The sequence below is a fragment of the Aulonocara stuartgranti genome, assembly GCF_965226115.1.
Source record: "Aulonocara stuartgranti genome assembly, chromosome: 23".
Classification (NCBI taxonomy): domain Eukaryota; kingdom Metazoa; phylum Chordata; class Actinopteri; order Cichliformes; family Cichlidae; genus Aulonocara; species Aulonocara stuartgranti.
Window position 1 is genome coordinate 27633712 of NC_138958.1, and position 13747 is coordinate 27647458.

Below are 13747 nucleotides of genomic sequence, written 5' to 3' on the forward strand. Positions count from 1 at the left end.
ACCTTACTGAAACATGACAGCAGGGTTTTAAACTCAAACTTGATCTACACGGGGTCGGACTGCATGATAAGCTAGCTTTATCTTTTATATTTAATTGTCAGTTAATTAAAAATAATATTGAACTACTTTCTTTAAAAAAACAGTATGTCGTATTACATGTGCATTACATCTCAAAGTGGAGCAAATATGCAAAGATCTAGAAATAACTATATTTTTTTATAACATTTCTGTTACACTTCTCACACTTTGCAAAGCCACCCATTGGTCTGTATTGGAAACCCTGACACCCGAGCTTTAGCGGTATGTTGTAACCTCTAATGTACTTCCTTTCTTCTCTTGTGGTTTGTACCTTACTGAGACAAATATTGAACGTCTGGTGGCAATTTTGTACCTTAATCCAAAAGTGGCCTTTACAAAAGAAGGGAACACATGGTTCGGATTCCTCCATCAGCTGATGGGTGACCATGGAAGAGCAAACAGAGAAGGGCAATAATAATATATTTTATTATAAGTAGTGTTGACTCATTTTTAAAAGGACAGGAAACTGCTCAACGTCCACATTACTTACTAGAAAGAGTATGTCATTGCAGAGCTGTTTGAATCAACACACGGTTTGGACTCAGCTGACGGAGAGGTTATCCAAATCACCGACTGTGGAGAATTATTGGTTCCTGAACACCCTCTGCACCATACACTGGACATGCAGCTGAGCACTTTCTCTAACACTTTTTTCAACTGCAGTCACACAACAAAACACACAGAAAATATTTACTACCTCTTACCACAATGCCTGCATTCATTTTTAAATTTAAACTCCTTGTTCATATCATATTATATTTAGACTGATTAGGGTCTTTACTTTGTGGTATTTTCCTTTTAATTATCTATAAGGTTAATTATTCCAACCTTTGACATAATAAACTATTGCCTGCACCCTTGGCCAACTTAGAGCCACCGAGACCTCTAAAATGTGTCCGAACCCAGATCCAACCTCTGCACTGTCATGCTGCCACATTACAGAACAGATAAAGCTGTCTAAGTGTATTAGCATTTCTTTCTTAAGATCACAATGGGAACTTTGTGTGCATGCTGAACCTCAAATTCTTTTCTGGGAATGAATCCTTTTTCTGTTGAGATGACCAGCATTAAAGCTGAATACTGTACGCTGCTTTGTTTTACATTTTATTGCCTGCTGGGGAAACTCGCACTGTTTTCTGAATGCTGCTGCTTAGTAACCATCTTTGTATGTATGCAGACTTTCTCATGGGTTTGCCTTTATATATAAATCTGTCATTGAGCTGCTTCCATTTTACCATTTTATCTACATGCACGGACAAAAACATAACCATGAATGGGGAAAACAGTGTGAGTGGTTTTAAAGTTGCCCTGAAATCTATTTCAATTTGTACCTTGTTTAATTGTAATAGTTTAAAAAGCTTTTAAACATACTTCCCTGTTTGTCCTGAAATTATCAGAAGTGGTTACTATGGGGGGAATTCATTGCATGTTATCTGATAGCTGTAAATGGATTTACTTTTACTAAAAGTAAAACCAGTCTGATAATGAAATTCATATTTTACCTGATTTCTTGATCTAGTGAACAAACCCTGACCTACTATTTATGTCGTTTTCAGAAGAAACTGTATAAATATGAATATTGGGACCACATATGTGTATATGTATCTTTCTTGGTCTTTAAAAGGCTGCACATATTTACCTTGAGGTCCAGTAATTAGCCCTGACCAGGAACATTTGTGCAGACTCTATTTTTAGGTGCACAAATAGACTTTTTTACCATACCCCTCTTTCGGGAAGTGAAGCACATAAATATTTCCTCATTTTACATTTTAATAGTCTGAGTGTCGGAAAAACCTAATTGAAAAATCACATTAAGCATAGATGAATCCTGTCAGAGGGGGATCCAGCATCATTCCCTCTCCACCCAGAGCGAGCTGCATCCCACCTTGCCTTCCTTCCTCTCCTCTCGCTGCATAATTGTTTTTCATTTACTTTGAAAACAGCTAGCTGAAAAGATGGGCCGTTTCAATGAACAGATTAGGGCCTGCGAGCACAAACAAATGACAAATCCCTCTTAACCCTGTGAGCCTCTCGCTCTCCGCCCCCCCACAAACACACCTCACCCCGTCAAACATTCGGGCTCTGGCAATGTTATTAAACACAACTTTGTAGATTTACTTCCTTCAAAAGTGCCATTTAACCAGGCGGCGGGCAGGAAGGAAGCAGCGCTGCGAGGGGAATTACAGGTTGCCAGCGTTTCGTCTTTGCGGAGGAGTGACAGGGCCGTCATTTTGCCGGCGGGGCCACCTCCCGTGTTGTTGTGACAACCGGTCATTATACATCGCCGAGATGCTCTCAGCTGCAGGTTTCAGCCCAGATGCAAATGGACGCAAATGGGCTCCGACCGCGACCAAGCTAATAACGTCCTTTTCATCAGCTTTGCTTCCTTTTTTTTTGTTTTTTTTTTCCTTTCTGCTCTTTTCTCAGCCTCCTCCCTCTCCTTTCTCCTGCCCCCCCCCTCACCCCTACCACACACACACACTCATCCTTAAGGTGCACAGTTGAGAACACACTATCAATAATGTATTTTGAGACACTTCAGGTTATTTGTATTGAAGTTAAAAATAACTAAAATCTAACACCTGATATTAAGATTAATAAAGATGAAGCTGAGGGATAGGTGGAGTAAAGTGTCTTGCATATGAAATAATTATTGACTTTTTGATATTTTTTTAACAATTGGTAATTAAGCTACATATTCATTTTCTTTTTTATGTTCCTTTAACATCTAACTTAAATACTTGGAAGAACATAGAACTCTAATCTTTTTTGGACATCTTTACCCACGCTATATTTAATGGATGCTCTAAATCTTTATATAACATTTTTAGCATTTTTTTTGGTCTTTTTTCCCCCACCAGTTGGCAAGTAAATAAATGACATTTTATATTTCTTTTTCAGATCACACGTAAGTCAAATAACTTGCTAGAATAGAAGGTTAGGAGGATTGAAAAATGAAGCTTTCAGCTTTTCCCATGCTACATTTAGTGCGTGCCCTTAATCTTTCCAAAAAAAAATTGAGTACACGAGGAGGAAAGAGGAAAAACACCCTTTTAAAAAATGTCACAGTCCTTTAGGACATGTTGGCGCCGTGTTAGCACCTGGAAATATTAAAACAAGCTGGGATACTTGTCAGATTCATGGGCTGATTCCTGTGTTTCAAGATTAATTTGGCTAAGAGCCAGTGCTAATGCTTTTTATTGTTGTTGTTATTTTACGTAGTCCCCCTTACATGCTAGGGAAACAATTAAGTCTTCATTAAAAACTCACATTTTAAATCACTCTGTTAAAATCAACCTCAAAACCGAGATGAACAGGAGACACTGATATCTGCAAATATCAGGTAACGTATTGACCTATTAGACAGACACATACTTTATTGATCCCACAAGGGACATTTTTGTGTTACAGCAGCATGACAAAGAGTAAAAATACTACAGTCTACAATACACAACAAATAAACAACAGTTAGGGGGTAAGGGGTTTATTCTATGAGAGAGTGTATAATGATATCTTTTCATCCTTAAAAACAAAACTAGATGTGACCAAACAATCAAAAAAAAAAATTCAGATTAAAATGAAGCAAAAGAAAAACACATTATTTGTAGGTGGAATTTAACATTTTTCTCATCTTCACAAATTTTAATTATGTTACTCTCACAGGATGATAATTATAAAGCTTATGTTAATTTAAAGAGTTCATTCAAATAACAGCGATTTCGCACTGATTACCTGCTCATGCACAATGCTCGTTTTGTTGTAAATATCTCATTCTTCTTCTTGTATTTATTTACAAGCCGAGTCTTTACATCCTTTCAATGGTTTACCTGAGTGAACTGCTCATTTCATCTACTAATCCCTGAGCTGTTTCAACACTAACTCACGACCTTCCTTCTCCACTGTCACTGTGCAGGACACGCTGCAGAAGTATACACATACTTCTACATCTTGTAATATCGTCAGATCCGGTGTAGGGCTTTTGTTATTTCTTTTTTGTTAATTTAAACCTAAAAATCTGTTGATTAGAAAGCATAAACAACACCAATGCAACGTTAGCATGGTGGGACAAGCAGACTTAGGTAACCACATCTTTGTTTAAAGTGTGTGAATGCACACTTAGTTTGACGAGTGTTAAAGTCGTTTCCAGCGTCTCTTTGTTTGGTTATTTCACTTTCTCTTGTTTCTTGGATAAAAAGATGCCATCAAATGGAACCCTGCTTTGTGCTGCTATTTATCCAGAGAGAGGGGGAAAAAAGAGAATTATCATATTGCTTTTGGTAATGCCTACTCTCATTCTGGGGGTCAGATTTGATTTGAGTAGTAGTCCATTAGCACAAGTAAAATGCTAGTGTTTTGGATAAACAGAAGCAGCAGGGGACAGCTTTTTGCAGACAGGAACTGTCTTTCTTCTGCAGGTCTTTTGGTTTAATGGGACAAAATGTGACAGGTACACACAAACCAGCCGCCGCTCAGCAGAGCTGAGCCGCAAAGTTAATATGCAGTGTTTCCTAAAGCCGAGAGCGCGGCACTGCAAACCCTTCAGAGTTAATAGGTCTGTAAGCGATGATTATTTTGGATTGAAAAATCTCCCCTGACAGAGCTGATGTGGCAGCACAACACTACATACAGTGTTCGGGAAGGTATTACGGTCGTGCGATAAACAGGCAAAAAGGATATACTGCATGTTGTTGTACATTCATGATGAGGTTGAGTTGCTATATTTTTATATTTAAGATGCAGTTGATGCATATTTAAATATTTTGGAGTCCGTGAAGCTGCTAACTTGGAACGGTAAAATGAGTAAAGAAATTGTAAAATTATTGTTAAATTAAGATGTTATACATTTTTACCAGCAAGGAGATTGTGTGATTGGTCCTTTTTGTTGTTGTTGTTGTTTGTGTTTTTTCAGGATTACTCAAAAATGTTACTTGCACATTTTAGTTGATTTTTTTTTAAGTTTATAACTTTATTTATATTATTATATTTTTTAAATGTATATAACTTTATTGTACTTTTTCACTAATGGTGTGACCAAGCACCACCTTCTGGACCCAATCGTTTTTACAAAGGTTCTTTTCCATTTGTAACAAAATTGGTCCTTTTGCCCCTTCTCTTTATAAATACATACCACCCAGAAACAAGAAAATGTTGGGACTTTGTATTTTCTCGAAAAAAATCATGTAAGGTGTGCGGGGACTTCAAAAACACCACCAGCAAACCACTTTTTTTAGGGTTTCCATTGAAGTTGAGATATCAAGACCAACTTCTGGTTCAAGACTTCCTGTTCGGTTCAACACCCCCTGTTTATGAATTCGGATTGGTTTAAAGAAGCTAATTAAAACAAAATAGTCTGGACTGCAGTTTAGCAAATGTAATCATTGGATTGTTCTCCATGCATTGCAACCAAAGCTTCCTCCTGCATAATTGGAGGTTCCCAGAATCTTTTTTTGCCTTCAGATTTGTACATCTGTAGACCAAGATTATAATAGTTACCCAAACCACATAAAAAATAACATCTAAATGTGAAAAACATTTTAGTAGACTAAACAACACAAATGTCTTTGTTAATTTGGTCAAAATAATAGTCCAAAGTCTTCATGTTTTACTTTATCTTTTGTTAACTTTAAAACTTCAAAAACCTTCCAGATTAACATGTAAGAAAGAGAATTCATTTGTCTTTGTTTAATTTGCATGTTTTTTGTTTTTTTTACTTGAATAAATTAAACTGGGTCTGTCTGAATAGTAATCATTCAAAAATTATTGAAATTAATATCAAAAATTCTCTAAGTTTGCAAGAAACTGTCCATCAATCAGAATCCGCACAGCGCATCACTAAAGGGGGCAAATATGGCTGCTGTAGCTCACTTGGTTGAGCAGACACACCGTATGCCGAAAGGCTACAGAGGTCTGGCTTTAATTTTGTCCCAGACTGTTTCATGTGTCATTCCCATTTGCTCTTTCCTTACTTGGGAAAGGTTGCGTCAGGTCGTACACCAAGGAGTGGAGGGGTTTCCCCTCATAGCTGAGTAGTTTGCTGTACAAGGCAATGCAAAATTGTGGGGGTTTTTCATGTTCCGTTCATGCATCAGAAACTGTTTGGACATCATTTTTAAGAGATTTTTGCAGACAGTGAAGTTAAGATAACAAGCACTGGAAATATTAGAAAGTCTGTGGCTTTTTCAGGCTTTTCCCGTCCCTGCCTAACAGAGAACAAACTTTGGCGGATGTTTTAGAGAGTGATATGTCTATGTCACTGAATCATCTGTCTGCATTGCTGTATTATTTCACTCTTCTGAACTTCTTAAATTTTACATTCTTGCAATCATGGCAGCAAAGACTTATATTATCAATGAAACTAGGAATACACCAAGAAGCACTGAGAGAGAGTACAAGCCTCTACCAAAGCAGCTGTCTGGGCAGTTTGAGTCAAATGTGTCATATCTTAAATCTTTACACGTATACGGTACTTTCTATATTTTGACCACAAACACCAACCTTGTAAAAATCATAATTTCTAAGTTATAAGGCTTTTTGTCAAATCATTGAGTTGACCTTGAAGACATTGGTGGATGCAAGCCAAAATTTAATGGATTGTTAGCATGAACTCGCTCTACAGCCCTACGAAGTGGCGGATGTAATGAACTGAACCGATGTCAAACATATAAAGCTAAAAGAAAATAATAATTTACATTCAGTCTAAGGCTGATAACCCTTTCTAGAGAGTCACTAAAGAACAGAATGCCACAAATAAAGGATGCGGTCCTTGGTAATTTCAGTATTAATAAGCTGAATTAGAATTACAAGTCTGTTACGTGTTATGACTTTTGCTTTTTTTGCAGTTTTCGAGCTAAAATACAAAACTATAAAGTTAATACTAGCTGACGAAAACCGAGTTGTTGTTACACATTAACTGAATTTTCTGATGCTTAGCATTCGCATGCACCAACTTTTAAAACTATCTGGAACATGATATGACGGTTTTTTGAGCCATCAGTGCCATTAATCCTAGATGAATTGTGATCCAAAAATAAATAAATAAAAAGGCTATCCGTCAGTAGAGAGAAGGCCTTCCCCTCAAGGGTCTTATCCAAAGTCAGCCCAACATGGGAGGCGTGGATTTAAAGAGCACTGATTACCATTGTGAATTATCTTTTCCATAGCAGGCATGCGCGAGCCGCTTTGAAATGCCACAGTGAGAAAAACCCTCCAAACATGGATAACGCCATTTAAGGAGAAGTCCGAGCTTTATCTCGGCACATAACAAGCCAAGCATTCATAAACTGCAGCTTCAATTAGATAATTGGATTGCTGCTGGAAGATTAATTGCGTATTATTACACTTTATACTTTGTGGGGGCTGGACTGCAGCGTGAACCCGCATCAGTGGACAAGCGCTAGCCAACTCTAATTCATCACACCGTCTTTAAATAAATAAAAAAATCTGATGTTTGATGTCCACAAAGAGCACAAAAGTCTCATGTGTCTTTCTCTGTTACAGATATAAATGTTTGCGGTAGTTAATTTTTGTCTTTACAGGAATCCACATCTAAAAAGGTTAAATTGGGCAATACAGACCAAAGCATAACAAACACCATTATGTCAATGTCCTTGAGAAGATCGAGGCACGTTACTGTAAGGGAAAGAGAGAGAAAATAGGATTTAGGATGTCTGGGCCAGAATTTATACTTCCTTGTTCTGCGATAAAGTGCTTTATAATCTGGAAATAGAGTTTCCTTTAAAATATTACGTTTGAAGGCAGAGGATAGAGGAGGGCCGAGGGAGGCGGAGGAGGGGGAGGAAAAAAAGCAGAGCTCAAAGCAGGCCTCATAATCTAATAAATTGATTTGCAATATCCTCTGAAACTGTGAACTGATAAATGTAGCTTCTCATGTCGCCCCGCCTCGTCCCCCCTGCTCTCTGCGTAATGTGCTTCGGTGCATTGAAAAGACAAAAGGACAGCCCCGCTAGTTTTGAAAACTATCCCGGTCGCCTTAATGTAAGCGCTCATCTGGGCCTCGCCACTGGTCACCCAAGGATTAGTGGATGCTGTTAACTCCTAAGCTCGCTTTCTCTCGTTTCTCTCTCTCTCTCTCTGCGACCCGCCCTCCCTCCTCTCTCTCTTTTTTTCCACTCTTCTATTCTTTGACCAAACAGTAGTATGCACTCGAGACGAGGCATTAAACAGGGGGTACAGATTATCCTTGGATATGAACTCCCGTATTCTTGGGATTGCTGGACAGCTCTAGCCAAAATGAACAATAAGCATTCGACTCGGGGTCTGCAGCTGGTATCGTCTGCGCTGGCTGATTGCGGCATCACACAAAATAAGATCCGGCGACTTCACAGAGCCGCCACAACGCCACGCGGCCCCAACGTGTTAAAAAATAGAACTAATCTGAGGCCCCTGAGGAGACCCCTCCTGCCCCGCCCCCGACTGACTCTTCAGGGCGGGAGGGGAGATTTACCACCCATGACTCTGCTTGGCGGTTGTGGAAGATACCACCCTACTCCACACCCTAGCCAAAACATTACGGTGCACAAAAGAGGGCGAGAAAAATATAACAAAATGTGATTTGCACCCAAATCCTCTCAAGTCCTCGGAGTGTGGCGCAAAGCGTCTCTTTGCAGGAGCCGAACAGATCTCCCACAGGTGCCGCGTCTCCTAATGGCTTATTTATTATCATCGCCGTCAGCCACGTCGTCTTATCAGACGTTTTTGTTCGCTCGCGAGGTGTACCTGAGACTCGGAGAGGCCTTTTCGAGGGATTACCGCCAATCTGGACCGGTGACAAAACCGGCGAGAAGAAGCGACTAAGACGAAGAGAAAGACAGCAGCTCTGGGTTTGGCACTCTAGTTTGGACCACACAGATCACCGGGGACCCTCGCATGAAAACATCCTCTTGTCCGTGTATTTAATAAATGCCACTTGACATTGGGAGAGGCTTTAGCGGCATCCCTCCTCTCCACCCTCCTCCTCCTCCATGCTTTGGAGGCATGAGGACTTGCTGTGGATTTGGGCAGTTGGCGGGGCCTATCTCCACACTGGCAGGAAGCATCGGGGATTTCATGGCTGTTTGCCCGCCCTAGTGCTTTTCTTCTGCCTACACGCCCCACTTGGGCAGACAGTTTCATTTTTTTTGTTGTTTTTTTCTGCAGTCTGAGTTGTTTGGATCACAAAGATATTTACATTTATCCCAGCCAGTATATATGTGACCTCTGAGCATGAGGAAATATAAGGCAAACACAACTTTTAAGCTTCTAAAGGCACTTTAAAGGAGGAATACAAATGTTTTATTACAGATTTAAATGCATTATAATGTCTATGACATATTTAGCTCTTTCTAGTTCGAGTTATGCGTTTAGAACCTCTGATCAATTTGTCTTACTGCGTGTTTTGTAGCTAAAGAGGTTGGCAAAAACAAAAAGCTTTTATGTTTAAGGATCCCTCTGATCGGAAAAAGCTACCTTTAAGTATCCACTTTTTATCATGTGTATGTCATCTACTCCTTTATTTTGGTTATTGTACTTTATTTGTTATCTAACTTCATTGTTCATTAAATTTGGTCTTTTTAAGGCTGTAGTTTCATTTACTTTGTCAATCTGTGGCTTCATGTGATTTCTGTCTGTATTATATACTGATTGTTTCTGTCTCATGGGGTTTATCCAGATATGATGACATTTACATTTCTTCTCATAGTAGAAAGATAAAAAAATTGTCCTTTTCATGTTCGGGTCTAAGACATATAAAGGAATATGGCTTTTGAATGATACTGACATTTGTAATTATCAAGTAATCTGCTTTTTCACTCCAGTTCTTGTACCTGACCATTTTCAGAGGGAAGCTTTGTTTATTAAGACCCTTAACGCTGACCTATGAGTCACTGAAGCATAAAAAGGGCCACTAACACAAAGAGATGTGTCTATGCATAACAGAGAACTTAGCAAAGGGTCACTTTGTTATTAGCAGCCTATTACAAAAGCAAGTTTGCATTCCTTTAGTTGTCTGTGAAACTACAGAAACGGCTTTAAAAATGCCAAACACAGATCAAAGACAGAAAACAGTATTCCTAAATTTGTGCGTTTGCGGTTTTATTGTCCGATTAAATAAAAATACTCTTCGCACCATTATGAAGTTTGTTTCCACCACGGAAAGTAAATAATAAATACATAAAGTATTTATATATTTATTAAGTTCAACTTTCAGGTTATTACAGAAAATTTTCAACTTACTGACTCTAACTTCTGAGAGAATAACTAAAACTTGAGAAAATAACCTGAATTTTTTTGTTATTAAGTCGCATTTTGAACTTTTAGACTTACGTTATATTTTACATTATATTCAAATATTTGAAAATCATGAGCATCCCTATTTTTACACCTTGCTGCTATTTTTACCCTCTCCTCATCTGAATTTTAAACCTTTGATAACATTTTTGCACATTTCACTGTTTTGTTGCTGTTCATGTTCAACGAAACTCTATTTATTGTTGTTTTCCTGCTCTGTGAAACAATTTGGGCTATGAAAGGTGTTGTGTAAATGAGGCTGAGTTCAGCTGGCTTACACATACATCTGGAAGAGATCTGATTGCAGAGTATTTCGGGCACATACCACATGGGTGCAAAGCAGTGCCTGGCTTGATTCCCGACTGCAAATGTCATTCCTCCACTAGCTGTTTTTGTCTCTTTAAAAGAAGCATAAAATTCCCCCTGGATAATCTATTTGTGCGGGGTCCCTGAGAACAGTGCTAAGAAGAAAGTGAAACATCACCAGCGCTTAAATCTGCTGAGACAGGATGGCACAATAACAGTTGTTTCAAGAAGCCCGTTTCCCAAAGTGGAGCAATCCAATGACCCCTCCATGAGGAACACTTGGTGACAGTGAGGAGGAAAAACTCCCTTTTAAGAGGAAAAGCTGAGAGGGCTGCCGTTTCCTGTGATATCGTTTAACTATTGTTTCATGCACAGGTGCTTTCAAGCTTCAAAAGAGCACATCATGAGGGTGGGGGTGGGGTTAAGAGGTGCATTATTGTGGCTGCAGGGCTCCAACATCTGCATAGCCTCGGAGAGCATCCAGCCTGCTCGACCAGCCAGCAGCTGTGGCCGCCTCTGCACAGCCTATGGGCAGTTACGCCTGGATTCTGGCATCATTTTTTTCCCTTTTTCTTCTTGTTGTTCTCGCTCTTTGTAAAACTTTTAATGTTCCTATGTGTGTGTGTGTGTGTGTGTGTGTGTGTGTGTTTTATTTTTTTAATGTGAAAGAAAAGAATAAATAACCGGGCCTCTGATTTGGCTGCGTGATTACGTCTCTGCGCACCACAGACTGCGCGGAAAATCCAAAATAGTCCCAAACCTGCGTTCTCACACGGAGTACAGCTGGGGTGTGTCAAAGCCCACAGCACCACTAATGCAATGTTTGACTGCCAAACAATACTGAGCCTACACACACACACACATGCTTACACACAGGGAATATTGAGTCTCATCTCTCCAAGGCCGGATGATATCACCCACCCATGCTTCTCCACCTTTTCACACACAATTACCAACCAGCAAAGAACTCTCTTCCCCCTCTCTCGCTCCATCTCTCTCAGCTGGAATGGCAAACGCTATAATTACAGCAATCACCTCAACACAAGCTGCGCTTCTGCTCACGCTCTGTGGACGTCGGTTCACAGCCCGAGCCGGGTCGCATCGCCTTGTGGAAGATAGGGACCGCCATGATGGATGGGCAGACGCTTTCCAGGCCGCTGGTCATCATCATCAGCTTCCCCCATTTCCTGCTTCGCGCTGACCCCTTTCCTGGACCCCATCAGCCACGGGATGGGTCCGGGCGTTCGGTCACATGGGGAGGGAGGGAGGCCGTGTGAGATCAGAGCTCACACAGCAGATTAATGTGGGTAAACACTCCAGGAATTGTCACTTTTCCTGAGGTTACTTAACCGCAGAGTAAATAAGAGTAATCGCAATAATAATACATTTTTATTGGTGCAGCAGTTTTCGCAGCAGAGATAAAGTGCTTAGACAAGCCTAATAATAAATAAGCCCGACACAAATTAATAACAGGAGAAGCAGCTACACGGCTCAGGGTAGGTAAACACTACAGGATTTCCTTGACATAAGCAAACATTTATGAAACAAAAAAGCCCACGAGGTGCCTGATGATGGAGCTGAATATTCATGATGAGCAAAGAGCCCAGATTTCTGCTCATATTCAATAAAATTACTCCCCCTAAAAAATATCTGTTACTGAAAGTAAGAACAAAAAAAAGGACAATTTTTAAATATTTACCTTGGATTACCATCCCTATCATTTCACGCTGGCTGTTATTTTCCCCCCTGACGATCTAAAAACCGCAAACCCCAGCGTGGCATTTATTACCGATACCTTTGTTTTCACTGCAGCGTGAACAACGGAGCAGGTCTGCTCTTATTTGTCTGGGTTTCTCAGGGCGGACGGGAAAAACGCCGTGAGAGAAAAATTACGATATTCGTTTCAATTAGGACGACTCGTCCTCGCTGTAATCTATCAAAGTCAGCCTCCGTTTCCTCCGCAAAATGAAACGCGAGCTCTTAACTCGATGTTGTATAATGTTCTGCGGCCTCCACATGAACTCTGTCTGAAGACAGCAAAAAAAAGAGTGAATGTGGTGAATTAAAAAAATATTTTAGAAACAGGCTTATTTGGCACATCAGCTCGAACTGATCTGGACGAGTGCTATTATTTCTTACTGGGAACCACACTCTTCCATCCTTCCTCCCATCCCTCCATGCATCCTTCTCCTCACTCCGAGACATGTAATTTGTGTACATGGCCTCTGGTGTTGTTTTAGGCCTGGCTCCAAAGCCACTCTAAAAAGGTATGTGGCTTTGGCGGGGGAGAATAAACAGCCACCTCATTTCATTCTCCCACGTCTCGGGACAGTCGTCTCTGCTCCTCTCGCCCCCACAGCCCGATTCCAAAGAAAAGCACACATAAAACACGGCACTTTGGGGAAATCAAGAGGCAGGAGAGGGAGTCGAGGGCCGAATGGCTAAAAAAGGTTATGGGGTGGATATTGGAGTCGTTTAAACAAACGGCAACACGGGAAAAAATGCAGATACACCAGTCTAGACATCTTGCTTGTTTAATGTTTGTGATTTTTAGGTGCAATTACAGAGGAATATTAGGGCCGTGGGAGGTTTAAAATAATAACAGCGGGGGAGAAAGGATGCAGGTGAGGGTGTAAACATGTACAGATCTAACTTTCAGCTTTCAATTTATAACTCATAAGGAAAATTGTAGAAAGGCACAAAACAAGCCGGACAGATAAGACTGGTCTGTATTTGAAGCTGTCTTTGTGTTACTGGCTTCATAAACATAAACTGTACAATTATCAGCGCGGGACAGGATTTCTTCACAGATAGCAGTGAATATTTGATCCAAATATGGACCACATCGGCCACATTAGCACTGACTCAGTGGAGCTCGGCTGCAGCTCCGCTTCATGTGAGTGACATCTCAGTCACAAGTGCCAAAAATAGCTAAAATTAGGCCCAAATGAGGCTACTGTTTCAGCTTCTGCTGCGAGCATGCAGGTCAGCCCGGACATGACAACATGTCAGCTGTTAGAGCAGGGTTTCCTCAAAGTGCAGAAGCTTTGAGGAAGTTAAGTGTTTTTCCCCAACTATG